Below are 13738 nucleotides of genomic sequence, written 5' to 3'. Positions count from 1 at the left end.
TTTTCTCAGCTTTTCAAAAATATTTTTTTCAAAACTGGACAAACATGTGCACTAATTTAAAAAAATGAAAAACTGCGACTATTTTCAAAAAAGTCACTTAAATATGGCTATAACTTGAAAACGGTGCACTTTATCGAAATTTCACTAACGTACTTTTTTATTGCAAATTTGATTTTACATCGAAAAATGAAGTTGAAAAATTTTTACGAGCAAAATTTCGATTTTTTGAAAAAATCAGTATTGGTTAAAAAATTCATAACTCGGTCAATGATTTTTTGCACAACCTGGAAATTTCTGAAAAGTTGGCATTTTGTGTCCTCTAAAACATATCAAAAAATAAAAAAAAAATTAAAATTGTGTTTTTTTGTAAATCAAGTTATAGTGATAAAAAGTTAAATAAAAAAATCACCAAATTTTTTTTACCGTGTATCATTTTTTTCCAGTGTAGTCCGTATCCATACCTACAACTTTGCAGAAGACACCAAATCGATCAAAAAATTCCTTCAAAAGATACAGATTTTTGAATTTTCATACATCATTTTTGTATGGACAGCTGCCAAATTTGTATGGAAAATTATATGGACAAACTAATGATGCAAAATGGCTTCTTTGGGCATACCGAAGGCACCAAAAAAGTTTCAGTCGGATTAAAAAATACAAAAATTAAAATTGAAGAAAAAAGACCGATTTCGTAGAGAATTGCTCATGAGCATACATTATGCCTTTGAAAACATTCTTGTCCGGGTGAGTCATTTCATCAGCTGTGAGAAACGTGATGATTTGCTGTGAGTTCATGATTTTTATTGAAATTCTTTGTTTAAAAACTTTTCATTTGATTTTTAAAAATAATAATAATGTTTTTCAAGCACATTTTTAAACTACTCTTTTTAATTTTTTTTCATTTTACATGTTACAAAAATCTGTTTTACATTTCTTCACAAGTCGATTTTAATAAATCTTCAAATTCAGTCAAAGCAGAAGTGCGATCATAATTTTACAGCATGAAATTGAATTCCTTTGTAGTATTTTTATAATTATTTTCTTTTATTATTTTGAATAAGAGCGATTGTTCGAGAAAATAAGAATCGAACATAGTTTTATTTTTCATTTAAAAAAAAATCAAGTTTATCGATTGAACAGGGCCAACATCAGTATTCTTTTTCAATCCAAAACCTAAACATTTCGTCAATCTTGGGATAATTTGTCTTAATTTTAACAAGAAATAATTATATTATAGGCAAGTTTCAAATTCCTTCATCGATAAACAAAAGCCTCCTCTAAAACACATCCATTCATCTTCTTTTCTCAGAGCTAATTTCCAGCACTGAAACCCACTCCTCACAACAGGTCCACCGAGATATGCCGCAGTCTACGAGTCTAGAAATCTGGTGGGAAATTTTCACTGCCAAATTCTTCATCGACACTTTTGGCCCATGGCTCACAGCGGGAATCCATCAAAGAGTGTAGCAGTGCAGAATTTGGCTGGTTCTGAACCGCTTTGCAGAGAACACAATGCGGCTATTCACCCGAGAAATTCCATGAATCTTCTTCGACGGAGCTTCGTCGGGGATCTACCGCACCGGTCGGTGTGGGAACTTTTCGGAACTTTCTCAGAACAGGTACACGGGCGTTTGTCGCGCGCAAATGAGATTTGATGAAGTGGGCCGGTTGAAGAAACGGGCTTTCTTCTGTTCGGGTTTTGTCATCGATTTCTGCCGATGGGTATCGATGATTGGCCGTGGGAGAGCGATTTGAATTTGGCCTAGATTTGGGCCTCGTTACGGACGACCTGCTTCTCCTCGCTTTTACACCGTAAACTGTGCCGTATAGTGTCTCCAGGGGGAAGATTTTCCCAAGGTTAATGCCTCAATCATGGGACGGAGCTGCTGACCGCAACTGCGGCCATTATCCAGCCACTTTGAATAGGATGAGATCGGGTCGTTCCGGACGGGCTAGCTCGCTCGCTCTCTCTAATGGATGATTAGGGCTGGTAATAATATTTGTACACGTTCCGATTCAATCAATTTCGTCCGAAGCGTATAATCATCGCCATTCGATCATTTATAATACACTTTAAGGCCTCGCTCCGACCAACCTGAACAACCTGAGCTTTTTTTGCTTCTTCTCAAGAAACGACGAAGACTCTTCATTGACGCCGCCGCCGGATAGTCACGCTACGGTTTTGTCGAGTCCGGCCCGATCATGTTCAATGTTAATGATTCTATTCCATTTCGCACCGCGGCGACGATGACCTGTCCGACGCCGACTGGTCATTTGGGTTGTTCCCCGGGAACGCCGCTGTGATGGACGGTCCACGATTTTGTGTGGCGGTGGCGTATCATTATCACCACGGTTGAGCGGGTAGTTGGGCTAGGGGTTCGTCGGTCAGGTTGGATTCACTCTCAGGATCGCCGAGCCCGCGGGGGCGCTTTCTGTGTGACCGAAATCAAACGAGGTGTGCGCTATGCGCTGAGAGAGGGCACGGAGAGAAAAAAAAATTGAGATATTCGAAGAAAGGTCTTCAAATATAATCTCAACATTTCTCAAAGTGCCATTTTTCACGATACACACGCGAACTCTTCATGAAATTCCAATAAATCCCAAAACCGCCAAAAGGCACAAAACCGCGCGAGCCCAATGACCATGATTAGACGCTGCACCACCACCGAGTCGTTCTCCGAAGGTCCGAACTCACCTCTGCGCCTATTATCGCCTATTCATTATGTGTATTTTTGCTTATCGATCCCTCATCCCTTTTGCTCAACCGGCACTTGATTCCCACCCGCCACCAGGACCCTCTCTACAGGTCTTCAAGCCCGTCTTGACGTGACGTCCAGATCGTCCAGGTCTATTAGCCGCGCGGTTCCCTAGTGTATCATTATATCACTCTCATCACTCGCGCGAGGTTCCAAAACATGTGTGTGAACAGGCCCGACTGTTTTTTGGAATCATCTTCGCAGAGTTTCAATGCCAAAGGTCAGTATCATATTTTCTTCCCGACTTAACAATTTCGCTTTGTTTTCTGCAATGTTTAACCTGTGAATTTCATCACCCGCTGGGCAGCAGCGATCGCGCCGGCGAAGATCCCCACGATCTGACCCTTGCAAGTGTCCAGCCGCGGTCAGTGTTGAAGAGAGTTCGAGGAGGAGGAAGGTGCTAATAACGAGCTAAACAGTTTTACACTTTGTGGTTAGAGGAAGAGCGTGCAGCAAGTGATCGCATCGAGCGAGACTTGGGACGATGGTGATGAGAGAGTGCGATGAGCGCGAACGGTCACGAGGTCAACTAGGTAATGAGATGGAGAGAAATGGTCATTGCGAGGTTGGTGAGGAGGTGAGTGTGGTGTTGATGTGACGAGGTTAGAGAGATTGAGGGATGAGATTAGATTAATGGTGGTGACTTGGCGAATTATCCAAGATTATTTCTCGAAGAATTCGGTCAACAAAGCAACTAAAGCAGGTGGTAAACTAATTCTAAAAGAGGCAATTCCGTGAACACGACCAACCTGAAACAAAGGAGAGTACACAAATCTCAAAACCATTTGTCATCTCTCCAAGACCCCGGTTAGACAAACCAGCGAACAAAGATCGCCAGCGCACAAGCAAGCCAAACCCCCTAGACCTGCCGGCAAGCCATATCGCACGCATGGACATTATTTACTGGGGCAAAATCGTGTCATGATTTTCGAATAAAACTAACATAATCTTCATCTAATTGTATAATTTTCCATTGGACCAGAGCAAGGAAGGCAAGCCAGCTTTCTCTCGTCGTCCGTCGGGAGATGACCGAGCTGTGGCAGAGCGAGAAAAACACGAGATTTATTACCATTTCTTCTGGTTGAGACTTTGGCGGACTGTTTTAGGGCTTGCTGCAGAGCGATCAATATGCGACACAAGGGCTGATTTTTTTTTGCGCCAGCTTTTGAGTTTTAGAAATTGCAAAGTCCACACTTGTCGAAAAGGTATTGGATGTCATGAAGATGAAGATAAATTACGGCTTTCTGGAAGTTTACTTGTTATTTTCTTAATGAAAAAAAAAAATTCTTCGATTTTTTAAGCACCACAAACTCTGTTCTCAACTTTAAATTAATCAGCTGTTGAAAGAAAGTCCGCAACCAAGCTAAGGATAGTAACTTCACACAAGTAATGCACAAGTATTTTGCAAAAAAAAAATTATAAAGAATCTTCCAATGTTTCAGTAAATGCAAAAACCCACAGAATTATTTTATCCGATAACTCTTCAATATTGATTTTTCAAACAAATAAAATACAATAGATGAAAATAATAGTAGTTTATGCAACAAGTTGCAAAAAGAAGATATATCTTATTCCAAAAAAGTTTACCGAGTTGGATAAATATCTTTGGATAAATCAAGTTGGATACATTTTGTATTCGCAATTCTGGAAACAAACCTTTAAATTGGATTTTTCATCAAAACTTCAGATTCTCCGCTTAAATAGTATTTTTCGTCGAAATAATTGTCAAACTACAAATCAGAATCAAAAAGTACTACTTTTTTTACAAGAAAATAAGTGCTTAAAAGTTAAATTTTGCAGCCTTAAATCGATGCTGAAATAGTTTGAAGATTTTTTCAGGACGAGTCGTACATTTATCCAACGAGATTCACCGTAAACTCAAGTTTTGCAACGAGTTCCATACATTTTTTTTTGCAATTCCAAAGATCACCATTTGAGTGGAATTATTATTCATGTATTTTGTTAATTAATCGTTTAAATAAAAAAAATGATTACTTTTCGAAACAAAAGCTGATGCGAAACAAGTTCAACTTTTCAGCATCCATTTCAATGCTAAAAAGTAGAACTTTGCAGCATTTATTTTGAAAAGTATTATTATTCGATCTGTTATTTTTGATCAGAAAAGTAGGCCTTTTCGTCGTTCAAGAATGACAGGAAAAGTTAGTAGTTTCACGACGGAATTGCAAAAAGTTCTTTTCAGCACTTATATTTTTGGCTGTGAAAAGTAGGCCGTTTCTATAAGCTACAACCGAATTGCAGAAAATCTGAATTCTTAAAAATGTACACTGCCTTGTTTCATTCATTTTCATATAAACAACCTTTTTATTAGTTTCCAAGAATTGCTCATTCTGCTGCTTATTTTATTTCAAAGAACTGAAAATATTAAAAAAAAAGCAAAAAAATCAAAAATAAAAAAAAAATCAAAATTTCCTCAAAAACAACGAGCTTAAAAGTTATAGCCACAAATTTAAATTAAAAAAATGTGCTTATTGAATTAGTCATAGCAATGAAATTAAAAAAAAATACTATGACGTTAAAAAAAAGAACTCACAGAAATAAATAAACCTTATCTTCTTCAAATAATTCTAAGAACTTCTTATAGTTAATAGACACAAAAAATATCAATCATGTTCAATTAAAAACAAAAACCATTGAAAATAATTTTTGAGATACCAATTTATTTATAATAATTGTACTCATGTTAAAAAAAATGCACAAACTCACTTAAATGAAAAAAAAAAATAATACATCAATTCCATTTCAAAAGAGCCTAAACCGAAAAAAAAGTTCTCCGATCGGGCTCAAATTTTTTCTGGGGGTTCCTTGGGCAAAATAATTAGACCCGTATTTTTTTGTTTGGCCATTTGGGTGACCTACATCGTGCTAAGGTGGTTCGAAAAAAGGCAATCTTCGTCATTTTTCGCAAAAACCTCTTTTTTCAAAAAATCATATCTCCGCGCCATTTTATCCGATTTTAGCTGTCTTAGACGCAAAAGAAAGATGATAAGTTTGGCTATTTGAGAAAAATATTCAGAAGTTTCGAAAATCTAGCTTAACATTTGAAAAAGTCGCATGAAAACTTAAAATGGCGTTTTGACCGTGTGTGGACCAAAGAGCCTATGTCTGAAAATATTTTTATCGGAATCCTCGGAAAATTTCACATAACATTTCGAAAAATTGGCGATGTCGAACCGTACGATTCGGAGAAATGATTTTTTGAAAATAAAAACTGAGTTTTTCGACGCGCCACGCGCAAAAACGGAAAAATGACGAAATCGGCAAAAAATCAACTTTTTCCACTAAAACGATAACATTAAAATTTCAGCGATGACCTATACATGTTATGGTACCAAAAGTTGCGTCTTTCAATTACGAAAATTTTGATACCCTAACATCTATAGGTCATCGCTGAAATTTTAAAGCTATCGCAGTTTTAGTGGAAAAAGTTGATTTTTTGCCGATTTCGTCATTTTCCCGTTTTGGCGCGTGGCGCGTCGAAAAACTCAGTTTTTATTTTAAAAAAATCATTTCTCCGAATCGTACGGTTCGACATCGCCAATTTTTCGAAATGTTTTGTGAAATTTTCCGAGGAATCAGATAAAAATATTTTCAGACATAGGCTCTTTGGTCCAGACACGGTCAAAACGCCATTTTAAGTTTTCATGCGACTTTTAAAAAATGTTAATCTAGATTTTCGAAACTTCTTACTATTTTTCCCAAATAGCCAAACTCATCATCTTTCTTTTGCGTCTAAGACAGCTAAAATCGGATAAAATGGCGCGGAGATATGATTTTTTTGAAAAAAGAGGTTTTTGCGAAAAATGACGAAGATTGCCTTTTTTCGAACCACCTTAGCACGATGTAGGTCACCCTAATGGCCAAACCGGACCTTTTTTTGTAGGTGGTGATGATCGTGCATTCGTCGTTTAGCGTTTTCTGTTTAGTGTTTACATGCTGTTTTTTATGACTTGACCATTTTGTACTATATTGTAAAGCGAACAAACAACAACAAAACTTCATTAAGACCATGTGGTCGGATGATTTTAATAAATAAATAAATAAATAAATAAATAAACAAAAAAATACGGGTCTAATTATTTTGGCCAAGGAGCCCCAGAAAAATTTTGAGCCCGATCGGAGAACTTTTTTTTCGGTTTAGGCTCTTTTCAAATGGAATTGCTGAATAATGAAAAACTGCTCATGTTTGAAAAATGTTTAAACTCAAAAACTAATTAAATCCTTCAAAAAAAAAAAAATCCATTTTACAATATTGAAACGAATCTTTGGCGAATGTCAGAAATCAAGGGTATTTTCACATGCGAACGATTTAAATCAAAGAGAATAACCCATTTTTATAAGATTTGATGATTTGAAGTTATCAAAAAGAAAAGTATATTTTTAAGGATTATTATGAATTTATAGAGGCTACTTCGTCTATTATTGGATTTGATGATTTGAACGATTTAATGATTTGAAGATACAAAGTAAAAATGGTAAATTTAACCCTTTTAAACCTGAATTTTCAAAAAAAATAAATTAGTCGATGATGGGAAAAAAATTTTATTTTTGGGTCATATACGACCCATCAGGCCCGAAAGGGTTAATTGAACTTGAATATTTTCATTAAAAAATACTATTCTCTGTTAAAACAATAACAATAAATATTCTGAGGAAAAAACCATTCTGGCAAATTGATTAAAGGGAAATGGCATTCTGGAGATTTTCTATCCTAGGGAATGGCATTCAGGCGAATGGAATTCTATGGAATGAGGTAGAACCCCAGAATCTTTTCTCCCAGACATGTTGATTGCAACTTTTTTTTAAACCTTTGCATCCTTATTTTAATAACTTAGGTAATAGAGCACCCACGATTTTACATTCTAACAGTTTTCAGTATTTATCATCGAACAATGTACCAATAAACCTCATTTTTTAAAGGAATTTTAAAAAATCATAGATGATTCCGATTTTTTTATATATATATAGATAAACAAGCCTTACCCGGCAAACTTCGTCCTGCCCTTTTTTGGTTTCCTGACGTTTCTTGTTTGTTTGCTTAGTCAGCCTCCTGTGATCAAAATTTGATTTCCCGCAACTTTTCCCGTACAATCTGTAGATCTCCTGGAATCGGTTCCAGAGTGGCCAAAGTTGTAACTTTTTGGCGTAAGAACCTTCCTTGGACTTATACGAACCCAACGCAGCAAAGAGCACCTCGATCCGACGTTCCGTGTTGAACTGATTCGCGTTCGAACAAAACCGTCGAATTTTTTTGTATATATAGATAAATTTAACTCATTATTTTTGTGTTGGGATTAAGAAGATTTGACGCGACGCGTTGAAAAGCCCTTTCTTTAGAAGAAATCATTTAAAAAGGTACAATCCCCAAGAAATAATGATTCAACTTTAACATCATTCAGCATTTATTATCTCGACCATCTTCATAACACTTTGCTAACCTGATGTAAACACAGAGATAAGCCCACCTCCACAGCATAATAGGGTGAAAGTAAGCAATAACAATCGTTTCGATCGATCGAAGAAGGGACTGCCACCCCTATCATTTTTAGAAAGAAGGAAAAAAACCTATTTGTGTACACTATTCTAACCACCATCACTTTCCTCGCCATCGAAAAAGGTGAATGCATGTATTGTTTCGTTGTTCGTCTGCTCGAAAGGTGTAACCCTGCCAAAGTAGACCATAATGACCTGCCCTACCTGCCTACCTTCATGCTCCTCGAACCCATCATCATCGCCATCAGGGATGGGCAAATACAATTAATTCGATAACCACGGGGTTCACCCCCGCCTCGAAAACACCACGTGGAGTCATTAATAACAGTTTCGGGACGGCAATCGAAGGTCACGCGCGTTATGGTTCTACGGAACTTGTAACATCTGACAGGCGGGGACCCACGCGTAAATCCCTGGCGTCACCCGTCCCTGGAGTATCTTCAAAAAGCGAGCATGAATTTAATTATGGCCACAAACGCGAGCCAGAGAGTACAACAAAGCACCGTGACTAACGCAACTTTGGGATTTGGGGAGGAGACGGTACCTTAACACATGTTCGTTCCGAACATCTCCCGCCGGGAGATGCGTCAAAGATCGGAACAAGTGTTGCCGGTCCCATAAGGTGATTTCTTTGTGCCAAACTCACCTAGAACCAGCGCTTTTCCTCAGAGATGAAGCCATTCATAGTCGCGAACCGATGTGCGGAGGTAGCTGCTGCTCTAGGATCACAGGTCAGAGGTCAACCCGGTGGACCGCCGACGGGACTTCCAGCTGTGAGCAAATTTTACTACCTTTATGGCCACACTCTGGAGCAAGCAAGCATGCAGACCACGGGCGTGGGGTTCCTCTCTGAGGGCCAAGTTTTTCTTATATAAATATAATGATATATTTTTTCGCGAGTTTGCAGCAAAAGCAGATCCGTCCGAGGTGATTAGGGAGCGCGATTTTTCGAGGTCACTTAGGGGGTCGTTCCGTAAAGCCGACGGCGGCATCGGTGAAAAATGGCTAAATTTTGAAGCTGGAGGGAAGATGTGATGGCAAGTTTTTGATAAAACATTGAAAGAGAAAACGTTGTCTAATGTATTTTTTTGCAGAGGTTTCTGAATTTTTGTAAATTTATTAGTTTTCACTTATGAATTTTCCTTCAAGTTTTCAAATTATACAAAAAAATTGCCCATTCAGAGAAAAAGCATGCATCCCATAATCATTGGAAAAATTGAATTCCGTCATTGAAAACAACAATAAATTTCTTTTTTAATTTAAGTTTGAGAAATCAGTAAAATTAAGGAAGATGACTATCATTGGAATAACTGCAATCAATTTTTATCCAATACTAGTCAAAATTTTTAATTTAAAAAAAAACAGTACTAAACTAAACAGTTTCAAATTTAAAAAAAAACAGTACTAAACTAAACAGTTTCAAAATGACTTACCTGAAGAAAAAAAGCTTGTTTTATTTTTTCCTGTTTTTCCTGTTTTTCGAAATATTTTTCCTGTTTTTCGAAATATTTTGAATCAAGACTTAAAATTCAAATTCTCTACGAAATCGGCCAATTCTGCCATTTTTTTTTATTTTTTATGTGGCTCAAACTTTGTGGGGGCCAAATTGACCAAAGAAGCTTTTTTGTGTCATTGGTTCACCCATACGAGTCTCCATACAATTTTGACAGCTGTCCATACAAAAATTAAACGTAAACATTCGAGAATCCGTAACTTTTGAAGGAATTTTCTGGTGTCTTTGAAAAAGTTGTAGGATTGTTCAGAAAAAAAGGTGCACGAATAAAAATATTGCCGGTTTTTTAATTATTTTTCTTTTCACAAAAACTCAATTTTCTATAATATCTTTTGATTTTCGATTTTTTTTTTTATGTTTGAGGGGAAAACTCGCAATTTTGAGCCATACAGAAGTATTGTCAAAAAATTTGCCGTCGACTTAAATATGATATTTTGGAAAAAAAATTCATACATATAATTTTAAGACCGCATTTTTTATGTAAAATTTAATTTTCAATCGAAAAGTACTCTACAGATTTTTTGATAAAGACCTTGTTTATAAGATACAGCCACTGAAAGTTTTATTTCAGTGTAATATTTGCAGTTTTTCGATTTAAAAAAATAATGACCATACGTTACCATTTCAGAAGATATTTTTTTAATGGTTCAGAAAATTTGATAAAAAAAACTTCAATTTTCCAATTTTTTTTTATTTAGGCTACTGTATCTCAGCAACCATAGGTCTAATCTTCAAAGTTTCTTTGATAATTGTAAAGCAAATTTTCTTTAAAAAAAGATTTGAGGAATGGTCACTCATGGTTACAGTTTTTTAAATTCGAATAACTGTAAATATTTCACTGAATTTAACAAAAAAAATGAGATAGAAAAAAATTTTATTTTTTATAAAAAAAAAATTATGGAATAACTATTTTTTACAAAAATCACTTGTTTTTCAAAAAATTTATAACTCGACGGCAACTTTTTTGACCATACTTTTTTATGGCTCCAAAGTTTGTCCCCTACAATATATAAAAAAATCTCGAAAATAAAAAAATACGGATTCTGGGAAATTGAGTTTTTGTGAAAAAAAAGTTTATAAAAAAAATACCAAATATTATTTTTCGTGTACCTATTATTTCGAGAATGACAATTTATTACACAACAATATCTACAACATTTTGGAAAACACCAAATTGATAAAAAAAATCCTAAAAAGTTACGGATTATCGAATATTTACGTACCATTTTTGTATGGTAAGCTACCAAAATATATGGAGACTTGTTTGGCTGAACCAATGCCACAAAATTGCTTCTTTGGTCATAGGAAAGGCCCCCACAAAGTTTGCACCAAATAAAAAAATACAATTAAAATCCATTTCCGGTTTTGTAGAGAATTGCTCAGATGGTTAAATATAAAGCTGGAATTTTTAACATTTTTTAAGAGTACATTATAAATATTGGTGAAAATTTTTATCTTTTCGAAATATCAAGCATAAAAAAAAATAAAATTTAAAAATATTTTCAAATAATTTATTGTTTCAATTTTTACAGCTTCTGTCGGGTCCACTTAAACTTGTAAAAAATACGATTTTGAGGAATTCCACAAATTGTATGAAAAGTAAATTGAAATTGTCCTGAATTTTCTGAATTCTGAATTGAGATAACCTGCAATTTTGCCGAAGACACTAAATCAATAAAAAAAAAAATAACAAGTGTGTAAACCAATCCAAAAACAAAATTTTAGGATAAATATCAATTTCTTGATCTGGATAGGTGCAACATGTCAGGTTATTTTAAAAAAAGACGCAGCAGCATCCCTGGTTTAAAAAAAATTGATTTTTTCATTTTTTTTTTGCATTTGAGTGTAAGGCAATTTCACTCCAAGATCCCTTGATGACGACATCAATCGAAAAACGACTTTGTTATCAAATTAGTTCTGAAGCTTTTGAAAACTATCCCTGCAAATGATATTTTTCTGGGATTTTAAGAAAGGAAACATCTCGTATATTGAATTTGAACAGAACCCCCGGAAAGTATCGATTTACGAACCTGTCGCAAACGCGTACATGTCCATGAATTTTGTGAAATTTCAGCGTCCCAACTCGGTACACATCCCTTTAAAGACCCCAATCGTCACTGGCCCGGCCACCTTGCTTTCCGGGGGGAGCGAGGACAAACCTGCTGAAAACCTTGCTCGAAATCCGATACGATCTGAATTCCGCACTTGTTTTTTATTTTTTTGTGCAGGAGGTTCCCAAAACGCTTCGGTTTTATTTTTTTGCTGCCTGCGCTCCCCCCTTAATGAAGGTATCTCGTTTCACTTCCCCCAGATTGGGTCCAGTTGTTTGTGGGGGAAAGAGGGGGGGGGAACCTGTCCACGAAAGCCGCAGAATGCGTGTGTCAGGTGGTTACGGGAGTGATTTACGGTTTCAATAACCTGTTTTACGATGGAACAGAATATTCGACAAAACTGGAACACGATCGAGGACCGCGGGGACAAGTGTGTGTGTTTTTTTACGTTTAAACTCTTTGCCCCGCAGGGGAATGTGTGTTGTTGAAGAAGGTATCGGGTAACCCGGCGCTGAGCTATTACCATTAAGGACTCCCTCGTCAAACGTTGGGGACTCCCAAGTAGGACCACATCGCGAGTTTATCGACGCCAAATAGGCACTAAAATTTGAGTAAGTTGTAATAAAGTGGGCGATCTCATCCTTAATCACCCTCCTCGTCGTCGATCCGATCCAGTTACGGTCAAAAGGCGCATGGCTATTTTTGGACCGTTCGAGATTCGTTCGAGTTCACGATTTTCCCAAGCCAAGTGGACCCAGCGGCGAAACCGGGGCAATCTTGGCGATCATGATCTTCGGAATCGCTTCCAGTAATGAAAGCAATTGCTCGCTTTTAATTGATTTATGTGGCCGCTGGGGCTGGAACTTCACCGACTTCGCCCCAAGAAGAGGAAGCGGGTCGCGGTAATCTATTTTTGTAGATTCACGACTCATTTCATTATCTTCCCGGGGCCGGGACGTAGAACCACGGGTCAGGTCGTCTCGGAGGAGGAACCTGTCAAACACGGCGAACCGCACGGTTCTGATCGTTAGCACCGAGATAAAACGGACCGCGCGCGCGCATTTCCGCAAAAGGATTTGAACTCGCCGTTGGCCTCCGACGACGGGAAAGTGGAAGGGTTCAGCCTGAATAGGTCGTAATAACTACCGCGCGCGGGATGTTGCGGGCAGAACGAAAAATGAGCTCATATTTTTATGTAAATTAGCCGTTGTTTTGGGTTGTACCTGGTTTTGTGAAGAACTTTTTCCTCCCTGTCGTGATGGTGATAAAAATCTCTCACTTTCTTGCGCTGAGGAATGGTTTCGGATTGCGCGGTATCAAATGTAACTGGTAAAGTGGAAGAATACAATGTTTGATACTTTTTTTCTTCAACATATTTGTTGAATCTTGCAGCAGAAAAACTTAATTCTAGATCAAGTTTATCACTGCAACACCCAATATATCTAGAGTTTTTTTTTTTTTGAAACGGTCCTATAAGCTATTGTGTTTCATATGTTTAAAAAAAAATTCGGGATATTTTAAAAAAAGCACGAGCTCCCAAGCCTCCAACATAGTTGGAAAGTTAACTTCAGTTTGTTGGTCATAGGCCATAACGCCACCAATTTGAACGATCCTTTTTGGATCCTTTTTCAGAGATTTTTGCGTCAAGATAAAAATTTTAAAAACTCAAAAACAGTTTGTTCGGCAGTTGTGATTTTACTTGTTACAGATTTTTTTTTACTTATTTAACAAAAAGTCATGAAACTGTTATTAGTGTATATTATGTTCTATGGAGGGAACAGCATATAATTCCATCGTGACTTTGACGTTCTCTCTGTATTCAATATAAAAATACTGTATAAATCCTCTTTTTCAAGGTTCACTGTTGGAATAGTTTGTTTGGTTTAATAAATACTCTCTTTCATCCA

Source organism: Culex pipiens, chromosome 2 (assembly GCF_016801865.2).
Source record: "Culex pipiens pallens isolate TS chromosome 2, TS_CPP_V2, whole genome shotgun sequence".
NCBI lineage: Eukaryota > Metazoa > Arthropoda > Insecta > Diptera > Culicidae > Culex > Culex pipiens.
Note: the sequence above shows the minus strand (reverse complement) of the source record.